Source organism: Bos mutus, chromosome 28 (genome assembly GCF_027580195.1).
Source record: "Bos mutus isolate GX-2022 chromosome 28, NWIPB_WYAK_1.1, whole genome shotgun sequence".
In the NCBI taxonomy this organism is placed as follows: Eukaryota; Metazoa; Chordata; class Mammalia; order Artiodactyla; family Bovidae; genus Bos; species Bos mutus.
This window is the reverse complement of record NC_091644.1, coordinates 28,966,355-28,985,897: the sequence shown is the minus strand read 5'-3', so window position 1 is coordinate 28,985,897 and position 19,543 is coordinate 28,966,355. Positions and strand designations below refer to the sequence as shown.

Sequence of the window (19,543 nt, the reverse complement as noted above, 5' to 3'; positions counted from 1 at the left end):
GCCGGAGTAGGTGTTTCTCCCAGATGTCAGACTGCTCTGGGACCTGACGCTGTTCAGCATTCCATCCGGGGCCCCCTCCTCATTTCTCTTGGCTTTGATATCCACATGGAATAACCTTGCATCAGGAACCCCTTTCCCCAGTACCACAGGCAGGCTTTGCCCGAATCACTTTCAGTTGGGTAACGAGAAGACCCTTTAGCCTCAGGAGGCCAGCTGTATGAAGTTTTGACTAATTGGGAATTGATGTCAGCTGTGAATCATACCTGCTCTTATGGTCTTTAAAGTTCCTATTTTCTAGAGAAATCCAAGTTAGTCTTGGCTGTGGGAATCAACTAAAGGAAATGTTCTTTACCTGAAAGCTACAAGTGTAAATTAACTCCCAGTCTTGAGTTTGTAGTCTGGTTATCGCTGTTGACCTTGATGCGGTTTCTAGTGGATCCCGTCTTGGCATTTCCTTTGTTACCCATTTAAAGATAGAAGCCTTAAATACAGTGTGCTTTTAGTTGTCAGTTCTCTGAAGGTGGAAATTTTTTGGCACTAGAGTTCCTTTTGTGACTGGGCAACAGTGGATATAGGCCCTGCGTTGGAAATAGACAAAGAAGTATTCTTTGCCTAGAGCATGTTAAATGTATTTGTGCAGGTTTGCATAAAATCCTTTCTCTGGGGATTCCTTCATTAGGTTTTGTTGGTGGGTCAGGTTTGTAGAAAACGTGATTTTTGTGAGCTCCGCAATTGTTGCTACATTTATCTTCTTGTCACAGTCTCTCTTACCAAGATGACTGTTCACCGGTCTAGCTCAGCATCTGTGAGAGGAGGTAGCAGACAGCTTTTATGGGCCTCTGTCTGGCTTTGTTTAGTACAGAGCTGCTAATTGTGAAACATGTATATCACATCTCTAGAAAGAAGAAAAACAGTCTAATGCACATTATTTTTGATTAAAAAAAATGGAAATCTGTATTGGGGAAAAATATGCATGTGAAATGGACATTTGTTTAAAAGAAGCTATGTTCCTCATATTACAAAAGGTATTAGTATCAGGCTTCAATTTTACCTGATTACAAGTAAATGACAAGATTTATATGTTGTGGCATTTTTAAGGCTATCTTGCCTGACCAACTGTGTCATGCCAAAAATACAAAACTGTTTCTCTTCATGACATGAGTTAAAAAAAAAAGAAAAACAAAAACCTCAAACCAAAACACATTAAGGGGAGTGTAGAGCAGGGAAAGAGTAGGACATGGAATTGTATTTTTCCCATCCCACTAACTGGTCCTATAATTCTGTGTTAGTCCCTATTGCATTTCAAATTTCCATGTGTAAAATGAAGATGAGAATAATAACTTTCTAAAGAGTTGTTGAGACTAAATGAAATAACGTCTGTGGAAAATGTCTTGTAAAATGTGAAACTCTCTACACACTGGTAAGTGTAAAATGACTCATCCTGAAGCCATTTAAAAATCCTATGCAGCACAGGGCAGCCTTGCATTTGGGAGTACAAAGATCAGTCATATAGGAACTGTATCATTCCCATCATTCAGCCCCCAAGGCTGACTGTAAGTATTATACAGAATAGCTTCCACCGACTTCTCTCCATAAGGCAGAAAGTTTTTGAGATTTGAGTTTTTTTGCTTTGCCAGTGACTTGTAATTGCTGCATTTCCTCCGCACCCCATCCTACCTATAGAAGTCTGCTAAACTACATACAGAAACTAGAAAAATACATGGACTACACACGCACACACAAAACCGATTTCAGAAAACTGATTCTGCCTATGCTCCTGTCACATTTTTCTGCTTACTGAGCACCTCTAATATACATGTCATTTAATCTTCATGACACCATGAGAATTATTATCTCAAATATGAGAGGTGGGAAAAGTGAAAGTGAAAGTCGCTCAGTCTTTCCAACTCTTTGTGACCCCAAGGACTATACAGTCCATGGAATTCTCCAGGCCAGAATACTGGAGTGGGTAGCCTTTCCCTTCTCCAGGGGATCTTCCCAAACCAGGGATCAAACCAGGGGCTCCTGCATTGCAGGCAGATTCTTTACCAAATAAGCTATGAGGGAAACAAGTGAAGTTTATTAGAAGGTGACTTGCTCTCTGTTAGCAGATGAGGAACCTGAATTCTAACCCAGAATGCTAATCCTGACCTTCTGACCACATGAAAGTAAATACTTTGAAATTTAGTGTATAAGTACACAAGCTGGAATCAATATCAATAACCTCAGATATGCAGATGACACCACCCTTATGGCAGAAAGTGAAGAGGAACTAAAAAGCCTCTTGATGAAAGTGAAAGTGGAGAGTGAAAAAGTTGGCTTAAAGCTCAACATTCAGAAAACTAAGATCATGGCATCTGGTCCCATCACTTCATGGGAAATAGATGGGGAAACAGTGGAAACAGTGTCAGACTTTATTTTTCTGGGCTCCAAAATCACTGCAGATGGTGACTGCAGCCATGAAATTAAAAGACGCTTACTCCTTGGAAGGAAAGTTATGACCAACCTAGATAGCATATTTAAAAGCAGAGATATTATTTTGCCAACAAAGGTCTGTCTAGTCAAGGCTATGGTTTTTCCAGTAGTCATATATGGATGTGAGAGTTGGACTGTGAAGAAAGCTGAGTGCTGAAGAATTGATGCTTTTGAACTGTGGTGTTGGAAAAGACTCTTGAGAGTCCCTTAGACTGCACGGAGATCCAACCAGTCCATCCTAAAGGAGATCAATCCTGGGTGTTCATTGGAAGGACTGATGCTGAAGCTGAAACTTCAGTATTTTGGCCACCTCATGCAAAGAGTTGACTCACTGGTAAAGACCCTGATGCTGGGAGGGATTGGGGGCAGGACGAGAAGGGGATGACAGAGGATGAGATGGCTGGATAGCATCACTGACTCAATGGATGTGAGTCTGAGTGAGCTCCGGGAGTTGGTGATGGACAGGGAGGCCTGGCGTGCTGCAATTCACGGGATCTCAAAGAGTCAGACACGACTGAACAACTGAACACTTAAATTATGGGTGGTGGTGGTGGTTTAGTTGCTGAGTCATGTCCAACTCTTGCCACCCCATGCATGGACTGTAGCCTGCCAGGCTCTTCTTGTCCATGGGATTCTCCAGGCAAGAATGCTGGAGTGGGTTGCTATTTCCTTCTCCATGTAAATTATGGATTTACTCTACTTTAAAAGGAATACAGTTTTTTGTTGTTGTTGTTTGTTTTAGAAACACCAATGACCTGGAAGGAGACCTACCAGTCAATCCCCAGAAATAGAGGTGAATTGTGAGGCTTTTTCTTTTTGTCAGTACTCTACTTTCATAATGGTTCCTTATCTAAAAGCACCGAGGACCTGACTCCTTCCTTTGAAGTCAAGAACGTGTCTCCATGCACACAACTGCAGTGTCTCCTTAGCTCGGTCAATATGTATATTCATCATAATATTTAACGGGACCTATGATTTACTACTTGGTAAACTCGCCTTTATGAACAAGTAGTTAACTGCACCACATGTGAGTGATATAAGCAGTTAAAGATGTTCAGGATCAACAATGAAGGAGACCAGTTCCTTAGCTTGTAAATATGAGCTGATAACTCCTGGGGTCAGAGACAAAAATCTCACTTCCTTTCACCAGATCAACTTTAAAGGAGCCTGGAGTTTTGGTGAAAGTGCAGTGTCTCTGTTCCCACAGTCCTTGAACAGCACTGTGGGTGAGAAAGCCCATAGTAAATGGTTTATAACAAAGGTGAATGATAAAACTTTCACAAGGTTCCTTAGTTATAGTTTCTTCTAGTTAGTCCTATCTACAAAGCATGTATGTGACTTAAGACTAAACCTCAGTTTTAAGGGAAAATTATCCTTCATGGCTTTATTTATTCCACAGTAACCACTGCCCACATTACATTGATCATTCACAAAAGGGCACTTTGAGACCATACAACTGTTTTGTAAAGAGTAAAGTATAATATGTAAGATACTAGTGTGGATGAATAATAGTCATAAGTACTGTGATAACCACCTGGCTTGTTTTCTGAGATATTGATAATCATTTCCTTAAATTTATTTTTTAATGGAATATAGTTGAATTATGATGTCAATTAATGCTGTACAGCAAAGTAAGGCAATTATACATGTATATACATTTACATTCTTTTTCATTCTCTTCCATTATGGTTTATCACACGATATTGAATATCGTTCCCTGTGCTACTCAGTAGGACCTTGTTGTTATCCATTCTATATGTAATAGTTTGCATCTGCTAACCCCAGCCTCCTATTCCATCGCTCTCCCACCTCTCTCCCCCTTGGCAACCCTTAGTCTGTTCTGTGTGTCCCTGGTTCTATTTCTGTTTAATAGATTCATTTGTGTCATATTTTAGGTTCCACATATAAGTGATACCGTATGATATTTGTCTTTTTTTTTCTGACTTCCCTTAGTAGGCTAAATTCTAGTTGAATCCATGACCACATGGCTTCCCCCCCCCTTTTTTTTTTTAACACCAAAGCATTTTGTATTGGGGCATAGCCAATTAACAATATTGTGCCATTTTCAGGCAAACAGCCAAGGGACTCAGCCATACATGTATATGTATCCATTCTCTCCAAACCCCCTTCCCATTCAGGCTGGCACATAACATTGAGCAGAGTTCCATGTGCTAATATAGTAGGTCTTCGTTTGTTATCCATTGTAAATATAGCAGTGTGTACATGACCTTCCCAAAGTCCCTAACTATCCCTTCCCCCAGCAACCGTTAAGTTCATTTTCTAAGTCTGTGAGTCTCTTTCTGTTTTATACGTTTATTTGTATCATTTCTTTTTAGATTCCACATAGAAGGGATGTCATATGATATTTCTCCTTTTCTGTCTGACTTAGCTCACTCAGTATGACATTGTCTAGGGATGACCACCTGACTTTTTAATCTGTAATGATTCTAGTTAATATTTAGGTAGCAACCACTATGGGTTGGGCATGGTGCAGCATGTTTTACTACCTCAGTCCAAGTAATACTTCTTTTTAACAGTAAAGATGATATACCATCTGGGCATGGAAATAGTTCTTCTGCTTTCTGTGGAAATGAATTCATCACAACTGTTGCTGTTATTAACAAGAGGTTTGTATTGTTTGATTTTTGCTAGGTTTGATGTTTCTCCCTAGTAATACATTTTAGGTGGCAAATGGATGGGAAAAAAGCATATATACCCTGAACGATAGTTTACAAATAGAAACACACAGGCACCTGAAAGATGCCTGAAAATTTTCTTTATATTTGGACTCTTGCATATTATACAAAAAATGGAGGGCTGAGATATTGAGAGATACTCGAGTGCCTTCTGAATGGTAAAAATTTATGTTCAATATAATTTAAGCTTTAAATGTATTTTGATGTATTCAGTTTTATTTTGACTTTATCAGTTAAAAATTATAAACTTAGCTAACTCTGTTATTTACAACACTTATTACCTGTTCATCGCCTTTCTTTATTTTTGGAATTGGTATTTCCTGGTCTTATCAACTAGAGTGTTCAACAGAGAAGACAACTTGGTTGGGAATTCAGACCCCTGGGTTGAGAGTTAGGAATTGAGGTCTCAAGACTGGCTGTTAACAACTCTATGGGAGAATTTCCTTGGGCAAGTCAAGTCACTTCTCCCAGGGCCCAGTTTCCTTATCTCTGAATTGAAAGCCTCAGCCTGGAGTACCAAAGTTCATGGCAGTCCAGAGTGAATACACTTTGCATGTTGAAATTATTACAAAAAGACCGAAGACCTAGTGACCTTGAAAACCAGTTTACACTTCTCTTATTTTGAAAGATTAAAAAAAAATATTCAACAAACATTGAATGAATTCTTTCCATTTACTTATTACTAAATTAAGCTGACAGTTTCATTAGTTACTGATGGCTCTCATTTGGCTTGGGGGTCAGGGTTGCTAGATAAAATATAGGACACTCAGTTACATTCACCTGTCCCATGCAATTTAGGGCATATTTTAAAAGTATTTATTGTCTGAAATTCACATGTAGCTGGGTATCCTGTATTTTCATTTGCTAAATCTGGCAATTTAGTGGATCAGAAAGGGTGAGGAGAGGGGAGCAAAACTAAATTGAAGGAAAACTGACAAGCATTTTTGGAATTATCCAGTTGTGAATTTACAAATAATCAGAAGGAGATAAAAATGAATTAGTCAAGTAGCATTTTCCAGAGTTTATTCTGTTGGACCAACCCTGAACGAAACTCTGTTAAAAAGGGAAATAGTCCTTTCTTTATAAATGTTAAAGTAAGTTGGAGAACTACTTTATATTTTATCTTCTTCCTAAGGGAAGTTATTTTTCTTATTGCAAGACTTCCCAGGGCGTTTATAGGTGAAAGTTAGCTGTGCCTTCCTCAGAGGGAAATACTCTCTGTTGAGCTGCCTGTGCTTATTTAACCAGGATCTCTTCTTTGTGGTCCTAGAATACTATCAACAACCACAATGTTCTTGAACACACTTGTGAACATCACAGTTAATAAAACCACAACAGTGTACTGCATGGGTCAGTCATTCCAAACAGCACGGAGGCTTCTTCCTGATTGGGTAGACATGTGGGTCATTGTGGTCAATTATTCAAGGAGTAACTGTCCTGGGTTACTCCAAACCACAGATAATTGCCAACTATCATTACACAGCACAAATGCATTCATTTAAAATGCCAGTTTGGTATATACCAGCAATGCTGATTATAAAACACTGTAATTAGTTAATGTAGCTTGGTGGCAGCTGACCTAGTGTTAGTAAGCATTCTCTCCATCTAAATTTGTTATCTATAACTTGTTAGTGACAGATACTCAAAAGGGTCCAGTGTTTGATTGCAAAGAAAACAGAAACCCATGTATACACTGAGCCTGTTGGTTGTTTGCAAAGGAATGTGACTGTTTTGAAAATTAATATGTACTATCATAGTTGACGAGTTAAACTTTTTGTTTAAACATGTTATTAAATTCGTAGCCATTTTTAGCCATTAATTTTGATCAGTTAACACACTGAAATAACTGTCGTGGGAGTCTACAAATTTTCAGTTGGACCTCATCTGTTAATAGGCTGATAATCCTCTTCGGAGTGACTACAAGTGTTCCCAAAGAATTAGGTGCAGTGGTGTAAGCACCACTAAGCCTTAGGAGTCAACTCACATTCCCTCTTTCTCCCATCCTAAAAACTAACCTGAATCAAAGGCTAATTAATAGTAAGAATACTAAAAAAGCAGGTCTACAGAACATGTAGCGTGGTGTGGGGAGGGAACCCAAGGTTTTAGAATAATCACACACTTTGTAATCTATTTCTGGAAACCTCAAAGAGTATTCTTAACAACTTTCCCACTGGTAATAATGACAACAACAATTACAACATGTGCTGAATGTTCACTCCATGCCTGACACGCTCTGTTCTGTGCTTTTTCAAGCTTTATCATGTCATCTTCATGGTAGCCCTGTGAGGTACTGTTGTCCTCTCCATGGTACAAATGGGAAAGCCGAGGAATAGAGAGTTAAATCATTTGTGTAAGATCATATCCTTAGAACGGGGAGTTCAAGGATTAAAATTCTAAGTCTAAATTCAAATCCAAATTCATAACCACTATATAATACTGCTGCAAAGCGGAAGGACTTCCTGTGAGCAGACATCACTTGTGAGTGTATTTTCTCTGCCAGGACAGACACAGACCCCACCATTAATCAGATTATAAAGTCAGTAATTGGGTCCTCAGAACATGTGGTTAAAAGCACAAGAAGGCTAATGCCGAATTTAGGGAGGTGGAAAAGTCAAGCACCTCTAAATGAAGAAATCACAGGGAACTTGACTTGATACCATTTTTATAAGCATCAAGTTGAAGCCGCAAACATTTGAGTTTTAAGCACCATGTGTTAGAACACTGATATGACTGTAAATTTTCTGAAGATTTGTCCAGTATACAATTGTTAAACTCTGATTTCCTTCAGAAATCAAAGTTTCTGAGCTAGTCTCTTGCAAAAGAAACCCAACAGGTTTTAGTTTTAAAGAGTTTAGGAACTTGATATTGCATAGGTCAGAGGAGCTAAATTTTTTTCTTTTTATTTGATGAGTAAGCATAACTGACTGGCTCCAAATAGGAAAAGAAGTATGTCAAGGCTGTATATTGTCACCCTGCCTATTTAACTTATATGCAGAGTACATCATGAGAAATGCTGGGCTGGAAGAAGCACAAACTGGAATCAAGATTTCTGGGAGAAATATCAATAACCTCAGATATGCAGATGACACCACCCTTATGGCAGAAAGTGAAGAGGAACTGAAAAGCCTCTTGATGAAAGTGAAAGAGGAGAGTGAAAAAGCTGGCTTAAAGCTCAACATTCAGAAAACCAAGATCATGGCATCTCGTCCCATCACTTCATGGGAAATAGATGGGGAAACAGTGGCAGACTTTATTTTTTGGGGCTCGAAAATCACTGCAGATGGTGACTGCAGCCATGAAATTAAAAGACGCTTACTCCTTGGAAGGAAAGTTATGACCAACCTAGATAGCATATTCTATCTAGGTTGAAGAGACATTACTTTGCCAACAAAGGTCCGTCTAGTCAAGGCTATGGTTGTGAGAGTTGGACTGTGAAGAAAGCTGAGCACTGAAGAATTGATGCTTTTGAACTGTGGTGCTGGAGAAGACTCTTGAGAGTCCCTTGGACTACAAGGAGATCCAACTAGTCCATCCTAAAGGAGACCAGTCCTGGGTGTTCATTGGAAGGACTGATGCTGAGGTTGAAACTCCAATACTTTGGCCATCTCATGCGAAGAGTTGACTCATCAGGAAAGACCCTGATGCTCGGAGGGATTGAGGGCAGGAGGAGAAGGGAACGACAGAGGATGAGATGGCTGGATGGCATCACTGACTCTATGGACATGATTTTGAGTGAACTCCGGGAGTTGGTGATAGACAGGGAGGCCTGGCGTGCTGCGATTCATGGGGTCGCAAAGAGTCAGACACAACTGAGCAACTGAACTGAACTGAAGCATAACTGGATTAAAAGGTTGTATAGATACAAACTTCTAAATTAAAAAACAACAACAACAAAAAACTCAAGATCAACCAACAGGAAAGAGTAGGAATTTATAATAAAAGTGACTTCATTTTTAAAATTAATGTGGTAACATCTTCATGGTGGTAGCACATTCATATGGTGGTCCCCAATGAACCACACGTCTCTGTCGGGGGGAGGTCCCTCCTGGAAGAGGCTGGCCTTGTGACCTGTATTAGCTCATACAATGTGGTTGAAGAGAAGCTGTACCTGTTCTGGGCCCAAGTCTTAAAAAACCTTGGCAGCTTCTGCCTGTGTACTTAGAAGGAAAATACTTACAATGTATGAAGTTGGACTACACTGGGACTGTCATTCTTAAAAGAAGCCTAACCTAGCCATGTGGAGAGTTCCCATGGATAAACAGCTAGGCCCTAGAACACAGCGTCAGCTAAGCTCTCAGCTGACAGCCAGCAGCATATTGCCAGCCAGGTGGATGAAGCCATCTTGGAAGTGGATTCTCCATCACCAGCTGAACACCCCCCCACAAACATGCAGGGGTCTCCACAGAGCCCTGCCTAAGCTACAGCACTGGGAGCAAATAAGTGAGACAGTTGTTTTAAGCCTCCAAGTTTTGAGTTAAATCTTTGGGGGGACCATGCTGCATGGCATTTGAGATCTTAGCTTCCCAACCAGGGATCCCTGCCACGAACTGAACCCTGGCCCCCTTCAGTGGAAGAAGGGAGTCTTATATACTGACTACCAGGGAAGTTCCATTGAATTAATTTTTAATGTAACAAAACATTGACATAATTATACCAGATCTTTCCCCCCTCTCCCAAAATTGTTTTGGAGGGGACATACATTCATTCGATTATTGGTTTTGTAAAATGGTAACAACTTTACCATGTTCTATTTTTGCCTTCCCCCAACTTTGTATTGAAGGAAGCATTCATTCTTTCAGCGTTTGGCAAGTATTCCTGTTGACTGTTAGGCCCTAGGTACCCAAAGATGAGAAAGAGACTCAGAAAAGCACTTAGCCTAACGGAGGAGACAAACACTCGCACACAGGATTGGTTTTGTGTGTTAGAATGTTGTGTGCCTAGCACAATAGCAGCACAGAGAAGGGATCAACTCATCTTTCAGTGACCGTGGAGGGGTCAGAATTTTCCAGCACGTGTCCTACAAGGAATGGCATTTGTGTTAAGCATTGAAAGATGAAAGGAATTCTCCCAGGTAGAGAAAGAGCAGTCTGGAGGAGTCCTTCTGTGCTTAGGAAAGAACGTTAGCAAAGTTCTGACAGCGTTAAGGAATATGATAGTTTAGAGTAACTAAGCGTAGTCTTATGCGGCCGTGGGGCAAGGTGGGGCAACAAAGGTTACCTGCCTGTCCAAGCGGTCAGAAGCCTTGAAGGCCATTCTCATCAGCATGGCTTGAGGACAAGGTAAGCCATCTTAACAATTTTAAAAAATTGTACTTAAATGAAGTACGATTTACACACAGCAGGAAGTCTTAACATCCTAAGTTCAATGAATTTTAATGTATGTAAATACCTGTGTGACCACCACTTGGACCAAGGTCAGGCCAGCATAATATGACAAAACGTGAAAAGGATGTCTTGAGCGTAGACCCATATATCCTGAACAAAGTATTAGCAAATCCAGCAGCTTACCAAAGGATGATACATCAAGACCAAATGATCAGGAATGCAAGGTTGGTTTACTATTTAAAAACTCAACAATGTAACCTACATTAGTAGAATACCAAACCATATCTAATAGATGCAGATAAGACAAATGATAAAATTTAACACTCTTTCGTGATCGAAATTTCATCTGAGTATTTAAAGCAAGGAAAAGACCTGGGCGGATCTCTGCTGTTCAGAGTCGAAGGCCCTCTGTGAAGCAGTCAGGGTTCTCAGTCCTGGAACACGGTGCTATGGTATGACTTTCTCTAGGAAGAGTTTCCAGGGATATAGGAGAATGCAAAATCCACAGACATCCAGCTCTACGCCTGGAGGAACCGTGCCAAATGCTGACTCTAAGTGAGCAATAAATTAACTCCAGACCTCTTTAACAGCTATGTAGACAAGGAAGGACTCAGACAGAGTCCATTAAAAATGTGATTGCTCTACACGTCACAGACAGCAGTGCTAATGGATATTGCTTACATGTCTGAGCCTGGCTGCTCTGTGCCACAACAGGAACGAAACAAGATCAAAGCCGAGTAGCTCAGGCCTATAGTGATGGCTCCTGGCAATAAAGGTAACAGGTAGAAACCTGAATCCTAGTTTCGTCTGCCACTATCCAGCCGTGTGCCCTTTGGAAAGACAGATTACCCCTCTGGGCTTGTGGTTTCTGCATCTGTGAAATAAGTGGATTAGACTTGATGGGTCTCAGTATGAGTCAGATCTGGATTTCAGTCCTAGCTCCAGCCTTACCATCTGTGTGACCTGTGCCTCACTTTCTCCATCTGTATAATGGACAGAAACCTCAATGTGTTTCTCTGAATATTAAATAAGATCGTGTAAGTGGAACACTGAGCACATTCACTGTACATATTGAATACAAAATAAAGATAGATGTTGTTCTAAGAATTAGCTATTAGGTTCTAAAGTGCCGTAATGATTAACAGACTGGAAATACTAATTTTTTTCTGACACGGAGATTGGTAAGTGTCGTGGAAAGCTTTGAAATTCTTCATGTCCCGCCCATCACAGGTAGGGTACTGTAAAAAGCTTGGGTAATTTTAGCAGAAAGGAGAACAGAAGGATAGATACTCTTTCATGATTTAATCTTGGTAATGTACCAGTGATTTCATTACCATGTGTAAAAAAACTATGATGACATTTCCTATACTCAGATAAGTACTAAGTGAGAAATCTAATTAAATGATGAGTCCATACAGTTTCCATAGAATGTAATTAATAAGATACCAGAACCCCCTATTGATTATGGTGCTGAATTTAATCAAATAGTATGTTTATCTAAGTAATCCAAACAGAGTCTGATGTCTACAGTCAGGCATGTGACTTTCACCGGTTGTAAATAAGCTGTTCAGAGGAACAAAGTACCCTGCTTAGAGAACAGGAAATTTAATGATCTGCATTTGTAACATAACATATTGTATCAAATAAAGGACTGCTTTTTTCTGAAAGTCATATTCATAGAATCTTTCTGAGTTTGAACTATTTAGTTAGACCAAATATTCAAACTGGAAATATTCATGAGAGAGCTTTAAATGATGTTAGTATTTTGGACCATGTCCCCACCATCCATCAGACACTTTCTTATTTATGGGGAATCGCAGCCCAAGTCATGGAGAACTTGCAGTGCGTACAGTGGGACTGCATGTTCTGTGGCCTCCTGGGAAGGGCTAGAAGCTTAGCTACCCGCAACTCTCCACCTCTAACACCTTTGGAATTATTATTACCGCCTTGGGAAGATGTGGTCTTCATCATGGCCACAGTGGTGAGAGCCAGATGGTGGAGTCCGTATTTTTAATTTTTATTGGAGTATGAAGTGAAGTCGCTCAGTCGTGTCTGACTCTTTGCAACCCCGTGGACTGTAACCTGCCAGGCTCCTCCCTCCATGGGATTCTCCAGGCAAGAGTACTGGAGTGGGTTGCCAGTTCCTTCTCCAGGGGATCTTTCCGACCCAGGGATTGAACCCGGGTCTCCTGCATTCCAGGCAGATGCTTTAACCTCTAGGCCACCAGGGAAGCCCTTATTGGAGTATAGTTGCTTTAATAATATTATGTTAGTTTTTTTACTGTACAGCAAAGTAAATCAGCTCTGCTACTGCTAAGTCACTTCAGTCATGTCCGACTGTGTGACCCCATAGATGGCAGCCCACCAGGCTTCCCCGTCCCTGGGATTCTCCAGGCAAGAACACTGGAGTGGGTTGCCATTTCCTTCTCCAAAACATGAAAGTGAAAAGTGAAAGTGAAGTCACTCAGTCGTGTCAGACTCTTGGCGACCCCATGGACTGCAGCCTACCAGGCTCCTCCACCCATGGGATTTTCCAGGCAAGAGTACTGGAGTCGGGGGGCATATGTATACATATATCCCCTCTTTTCTGGGGTATTTCCTTTCCATTTAGGTCACCACAGAGCACTGAGTAGAGTTCCCTGAGTTATATAGAAGTCTTATTAGTTATCTATTTTATATATATCAGTGGTGTATATATGTCAAGCCCAATCTCCCAGTTCATAACCCCTGGAAGTGATTTTAATACAGCTATAAATTCTAAGTCAGATAGGTTATTCTATTTATGTTATTACAGTGCTATTAAATGTGATGGTTGTTTATATTTTTAAAGGAGGTGGCCATTTTTTCTCTACCTGAGACCCAGTGCTAGGACTGTCCTGAGTAGAAACTTTCAAAGAGAGCTACTTGGTTGAAAACATCTGCTGATGAATTATATGCCGTTAGTGATCTCTGCAGTTCTTGTTGGAACTGATATTAAAATCACCTATCTCTGATCTTCAAAATAACCCTTCTCAACAGAAAAAGAGGCACTTTTCTACAACAGATAATGTATCAAAATATGCACAGTGGTTATATTTTCCTTTTAAATATAAAAACACAGAAGTGGTAGAGGATAGAAGAATGATTAACATTTAACAGCAGACATTTCATAATTTCATAGGCTTATCTCAATTCACAAATGCAAAATAAAGTCAGGAGGCCAAACTGGCTTTTAAACGTACTCTTTCTACAAACATTGTTTTTTACCCTTTAGCGGAAATTTCCACATCCTCAGGAAGAAGCAAATTATATAGTGTATTTTTTTTCCCCTCATAAAATATCTAGTGTAAATGTCTAGGTCTTTTGCAATCCTAATTTTCTGTTTTGTTCTAAGGAAGCTTTCCACTTGACAAATACTTAGATGCTTATCTGTCCTTTGATACAGATTTAATATTATTCTCTGTAGCCCTGGAAATAACAGTTGGCTTGGTCCATTATGGCCAAATGGAAATAATTTTAAAACCACTATGGTTTCTGGTCCATTTGTAACAATTTTGTCCCCTTCCTGGGTTGGTCCTGGCATCCTGAACATAACCTGTATACTGACAATGCTATGATTCTGTTACTTGACCTCTGCAGGGCAGTATCACTTAACTGCCCACCAGTTTCTGTGTATTTAAACAAATACATCATGTCTAATCTAGGATTGGACCATCATACATGGCTAGTTAGACCGTCAGGCATATCGTTAGGACTGGAAGTCTATTTTCTAATGTCTCAAGGTCTTTGTAGTGCAGACCATGGATACAAATGTGATGGCAGACGTCCCCCAGAAAGTATTGCAAATACATGTAGTTTTCAGCCAAAGCAGCCTGCATAAACACGCAGCCACATAAACCACGCTGTTTGGCTTGAATGGCAGGAGTGGCCTCAGCCACTCACTGGCATACAGGTAGACCGTTTTTTGTTACCCACTGCTCCGTACCAAAAAACCCAAATGGCTCAGCAAGTATTTACTGAATTACAATTCTGGCATTTGTTAATCTTTTTCTTCTCACACTTGAGGTTTTGCATCTTGCTCCCAGTTTTATAAAATGAAAGTGAATAAAGAGGTTTAATTAGCAAATAATCCAAATACAATTAAAAAAATTTTTTTATCTTCCAGAAGATAAATTCACAAGCATGACAAGAGGCTTTTAGGGCAATCTTGCAAAAAGGCTCTTTTGAAAGCTGCACCCTTTGCATGAAAATGTCTATGAGCAGAATAAAATATTTAAACAAGCAGCATTAACTAAAAAAGAAAACCTCAGCATTAGAAAACGCACACTCAGGCTTTCCTTTCCCATTTAGGTAGCTTCCTGTGGTTGGTCATCACCTTTTAAATAGAAAGTCATGGGCTCTGTTAGACCAGGCAAGGTGTTCATATGCATGGGCCTTCAAAAGAAATCCATGTGTCAGAGAGGCAGATTCTTATGGCACATTGCTGCTAGCTGGGTATACTCCTGTGTTGTCCTCTGGATAATGTGACTGAGCATCACTTTCTTAATTATAAGCTCCCTGTAGGAGTTTCTTTGTTCCACACACTGCCAAATGTAGCACCTAATAGGTGACTCCTGAATGAATGAATGGATGGATGGATAGGCATTCAGTAATAACTCTGGATTGTTTCAAACCAACTGAAAGAAAAAACTTTGATTTCTTTCCTTGGCCCATTTTATTTTTCCTCCAACTGTCTCATGCCCTTCTCTACTCCAAAAATGCATGAAAAATGCATAAAAAGGACCAACTAGGGGGTGTGTGTGTATGTGTGTGTGAAGTAATACACGCGAACATAAAATACAATCTTTGTATAATGTACTTTCAGTCTCTGTAAAAGTATACTCATGCAGTGTCCTTTTGTAGTATTTAATGATTTTACTAGTTAGGTACTCAGAAATAAACATACCACTGCCAGCTTGCATATAGCAGGTAGATCAGTGAAAGATGATTAAGAGACTGGAGTGGAGGTTATCACCAGAGGGTGAGAGAGAAAATCCTTTCCTGTGTTTTGGGCCACCGCTGCCCTCTAGGGGACACATGGAAAATAAGCAAAGTCTCAAACCTGCTAGAAATTTAAGACCTTGGCAAATCATTTTGTCTGCCTCACATTTATTAAGGAAAGCTTAATGAAGAGCTAATTAAAATTACTTTAAGGATAGCTGTATAATCCTCCCCTCCTCAAATCTTTACATCATATGCTTTTCTATGGTCACCCAATTTAGAGTCCCTCTCAGCTGATAAAAAGTTCTGTATTTTGTCTATACTGATGTTCCTGTGGAATTTTAAACCTGTTTTTTCTTGTCCTGTTAAGGAACAGCTGCTTATTATGACTAACATGTTAGTCATTGTTTATACTTTTTCGGTGTTCCAGAAACCTGCAACCCCGACTCCTTCCGTCTTTTTTCACAGTCAGTGTGTATGGAGGAAAATACGCAAACATTTCCAAAGTTGCCAAATTGTTCCTTATTTCTAGACAAAAGATTTTCACATGGGAGATATAACTTAAAGTACCCCTGGGTCCTTCAACCGTCTCAATATAAAGCTTGAAAAATTAGGGACAGTATCTTCTGTAATCCTACTTTATAAGCAGAAAGTAATGTACTTTCATTTCTAACTCTTAAAGGAGAATTTAAATAATACTAAATGAGATTTTTTGGAAGTGAATATTCTTAAGAGAATATTTCATGACTTGTGGATGATATTGTGGAAGAGCCACTTATAAAACATCTGTTTGTTCATCCATTTAACATTTGTTGAGTATTCCATAACTCAAAAGACACTATCTTAGGAGGTATATAAAGAAACTTACCATTCTGTAGAAACGAATTGTATGACAGTAACACATTTTGTCCTGTATTAGATTTGACTTTGTTCAACAAATAAAAAATATCAAGATGCTTATGTTTTATGTATATTACCTACTAGACTTCAAGTATCTAGAGAAAAGGGAATTTATTTTGCTCATCTTTGTATCACCAGTATCTTGGATGATTTAATTTCTCAAGCCTAACAGTAGTCCTTTAAGTGTGTGTTTTTGTTCCCAGTTTCTGGGTAAATTATTCAGCAGTTTATAAGCTAGAATGTAATTGAGATTTAAACCCAAGTGTGTCTGATCATTGATATTATGATTTTTCCCTGCTCATATGCCTAGCATAGTGACTGCACACTGTAGGTGTTCGATAAATATTTGAATAAGAATTAGTTGGTGTGCTTTTCCTAAGTAGTATATTCTTTGCTTTCATTTTGGTATCTCAGGTGCTTCAAACAGTGCTTGGTACATAATAGGGCCTCAATAATTGTTGAATGAATGAATATAGATTTATTAGGAAATCTCTTTTCAGTATTTTTCTATCACCTAATTCTTACAGTATATCCACAATATATAGAATAATGTTTTAAGACTAAATGAAACAAATGTTTTATGAAATATGCATTGATGGTGGTCTGTAATGAACTGTCATGGAATTCATCTTCAGCTAAACTCAGGACATCAGATGGTCATTGATGTACCTTCTTGGCATTTCATTGTCCAAAGATTTGAGGAAATGAATGGGGGAGCTGATATTTTAAAAAAAACATCAAGTTCTAACTCATAGGAAATAATAAGAATCTTAAAGAACAATAGAAATAAGAGTTTTAAAAACTGATGGGGATAGAAATTCTGAAAAGAATCAGAGAAATATGGCAAATTTGTGAGAACAGATTTTTTAAAATTCAGGGAACAGATTAGAAGAACTCTATAGCATAAAAATTTCAAAGGGAAAATATCATGAAAAGATTGAAAAGCTTGCAAAATTTCTAAACAAACCCCGAAGCTCTTAATGTCAGTTTTTATGGTATTAGGATTATGAGTAATTTCTTTAAAATTTTACCTTTCCACATTTTTAACTTGTCTATGAGTGGCTTTCAGGTAAACAGAGATGTTCCGATTATATTATCTAAAAAATAAAACAAAAGTCACTTTAAAACAAGCAGTTTCTACCATATACAGTTGCACATCATTCTGATGTGGTTTTTATATGACATTCTTTCCAGTGTCTCTGCATCTCTACTTTAAATAATCCATTTATTGCTTTGTTCATTAAGCATCTGTTTACTGAGAAACTTGCAAATAGCAGCAATGTTCCAGGCCCTGGGACACAGATGTGGACAAAAGCACATGCTTGTTCTTAGAGGGCTGATATTCTAGTAGGGGAGAAAGACAGAAAACAAATAAAGCAAGTCTTTAATTCTAGGCTGCAGTCAGGCTTTTAAGAAAAACAAAGCGTGGTAAGAGGAGAGGGAGCAATGTGGTGTCATAGCTTCAGATGGGCTGATTAGGGAAGTCAGTCCTCTGAGAAGGGAACAACTAGTGATGGGAGGCTGGAATGCTAAGAATTGGATTGGGGAAAATGCAGGTGATGAGTCGTGCAGGCAAGGGATACATGGCAAGATATAAGATACAAGACAAGATACAAAGGAAAACCCCCAAATGATCTGAGGTCAATTAAAAAAAACTCAGGATACACGTGTTGTTCTTTGTCTGCTTTTTAAGTTCAAGGAGCACAATGTTCCAGTAAGAGATGAACCCGCAGCTTAGAGGGGATGGTAACGTGGATAGATGAGAAAGACAACAGACTTGTAAGATTTCTGTTTTCTTTGTCTGTGGCTTTGAAATGGAAATGATAGACTACTGTTGCTAAGAGGGAAGAAAAGATGAGAAAAGAGAATGTAAGAGAATGTATTCTAGATGCCTTCAAGGGTTCTCACTGGCGGGAACTTCGTCCCATTTTTTTTTCATCCCTTAGAAATGATGGCAATCTTGGGGCAAAGAAATAATGTTGGCATGCCTATAATTCTTTCGAATTATCTCAGTGGCCAGGTTTTATTGAAATGTGAGATTTGGCCATCATCATCTAATTGCTTTGTCTTTAGAAGCTGTTTCTCCTGAAATTCTCTTGTCCTTCTGGCTTAAATTTCCCTAAAGGGGCTGATGAAGGGAGAGGTGCAGGTTAGATTACGCTAGTAGAAGAGGGGCAAGTTTCTAAGAGAATTCAACCCTAGAGGGAAAAAGGAGAGAACAGAGGGACTCCAGTTGTGGGGGCACAGAAAGGGGGGGCCTCAAGGGACTGAGCTGGAGACCTCTCTCCCTTTCTCTTCCTCCATATCCCGACTTCACCTTCTTCTCAGGTTCTTTCATGCCCTCACGCTTTTGCTCTCCCTCCTTCCCACCAAACAATTCAAATTTGGCTCCCTCTAAGTCCCAGCAGGAAAACTAGTGTCCCATTATGTCTCCAGATGAATTTCCAGAAAATACCATCTACAGCCACAAGAAGGAAACTCAGAAGGGTGTTCAGTAGGTGTGGCATGTGGTCGGATGTAGGAGTGTCGTTTTGGTCAATTCAAGATTCTAATGCAGTGTAAAATGAATTTATCTTCAGACATATACATATATATATATATGTATAAAATTCTTATTTCAGAGTTTTAAAGCATGAGTAGAACAACCAAAACACCAAATTTTGAGTGTTTAGATTCTTAAAAATAGGATGCCTCTGAAATTCTAGTTACTGTAGTAGGTTCTAGGAACGCTGAGTAAGCCGATATCCTTGCTGCAGATGAAATCTGCTAAACCATTGCTGTCCGTCCGTCTTCGAGGTGCTGAGGGAAGCGGGAGTAGACACGGCACAAGATCAACACGTTTGACCTGATTTGCAAAAGGGGAGGTTGATGGTTATCAGTGAACCTAAAATCAATTATGGTGAGGCTCCCAGCTGAGTTCCAGAAGCTACACCAAGGAACAGATCATGTAGATGTACATCCTTTCTTCCTGTGAAAGGGTGACTGCATTAGCCAATTGGGGTAATTAAGTATATCTGGATTTTCTACAGGATATTTGCCAACGCATCACACAGCTTCCTTGTGGCTAAGACAAGGAGATAGGAGCTAGAAGTCAAGGATGTTGGCAGCCTGTCGAATAACCCCACACAGAGGATAGGAGTGAATGATCAGTGTCTGTCTGGATGAATGGTCTAATGGTGAGATGCCTGG

At 39.5% G+C, this 19,543-nt stretch overlaps 1 protein-coding gene across 6 annotated transcripts in view; it reads right to left on the bottom strand.

Annotated features, from left to right (window-relative positions):
• The window catches only part of RHOBTB1 (Rho related BTB domain containing 1), a 141,584-nt gene that overhangs the window by 82,020 nt on the left and 40,021 nt on the right, over positions 1 to 19,543 (bottom strand). For 2 of the 6 annotated variants that reach the window (XM_070364803.1, XM_070364800.1), the window contains exon 3: positions 17,386 to 17,451. The exons of the other annotated variants lie outside the window; for them this stretch is intronic. The gene's annotated coding sequence lies outside the window, so the exon portion shown is untranslated. The remainder of the gene's footprint in view (positions 1 to 17,385; positions 17,452 to 19,543) is intronic. 6 annotated transcript variants of the gene reach the window in all.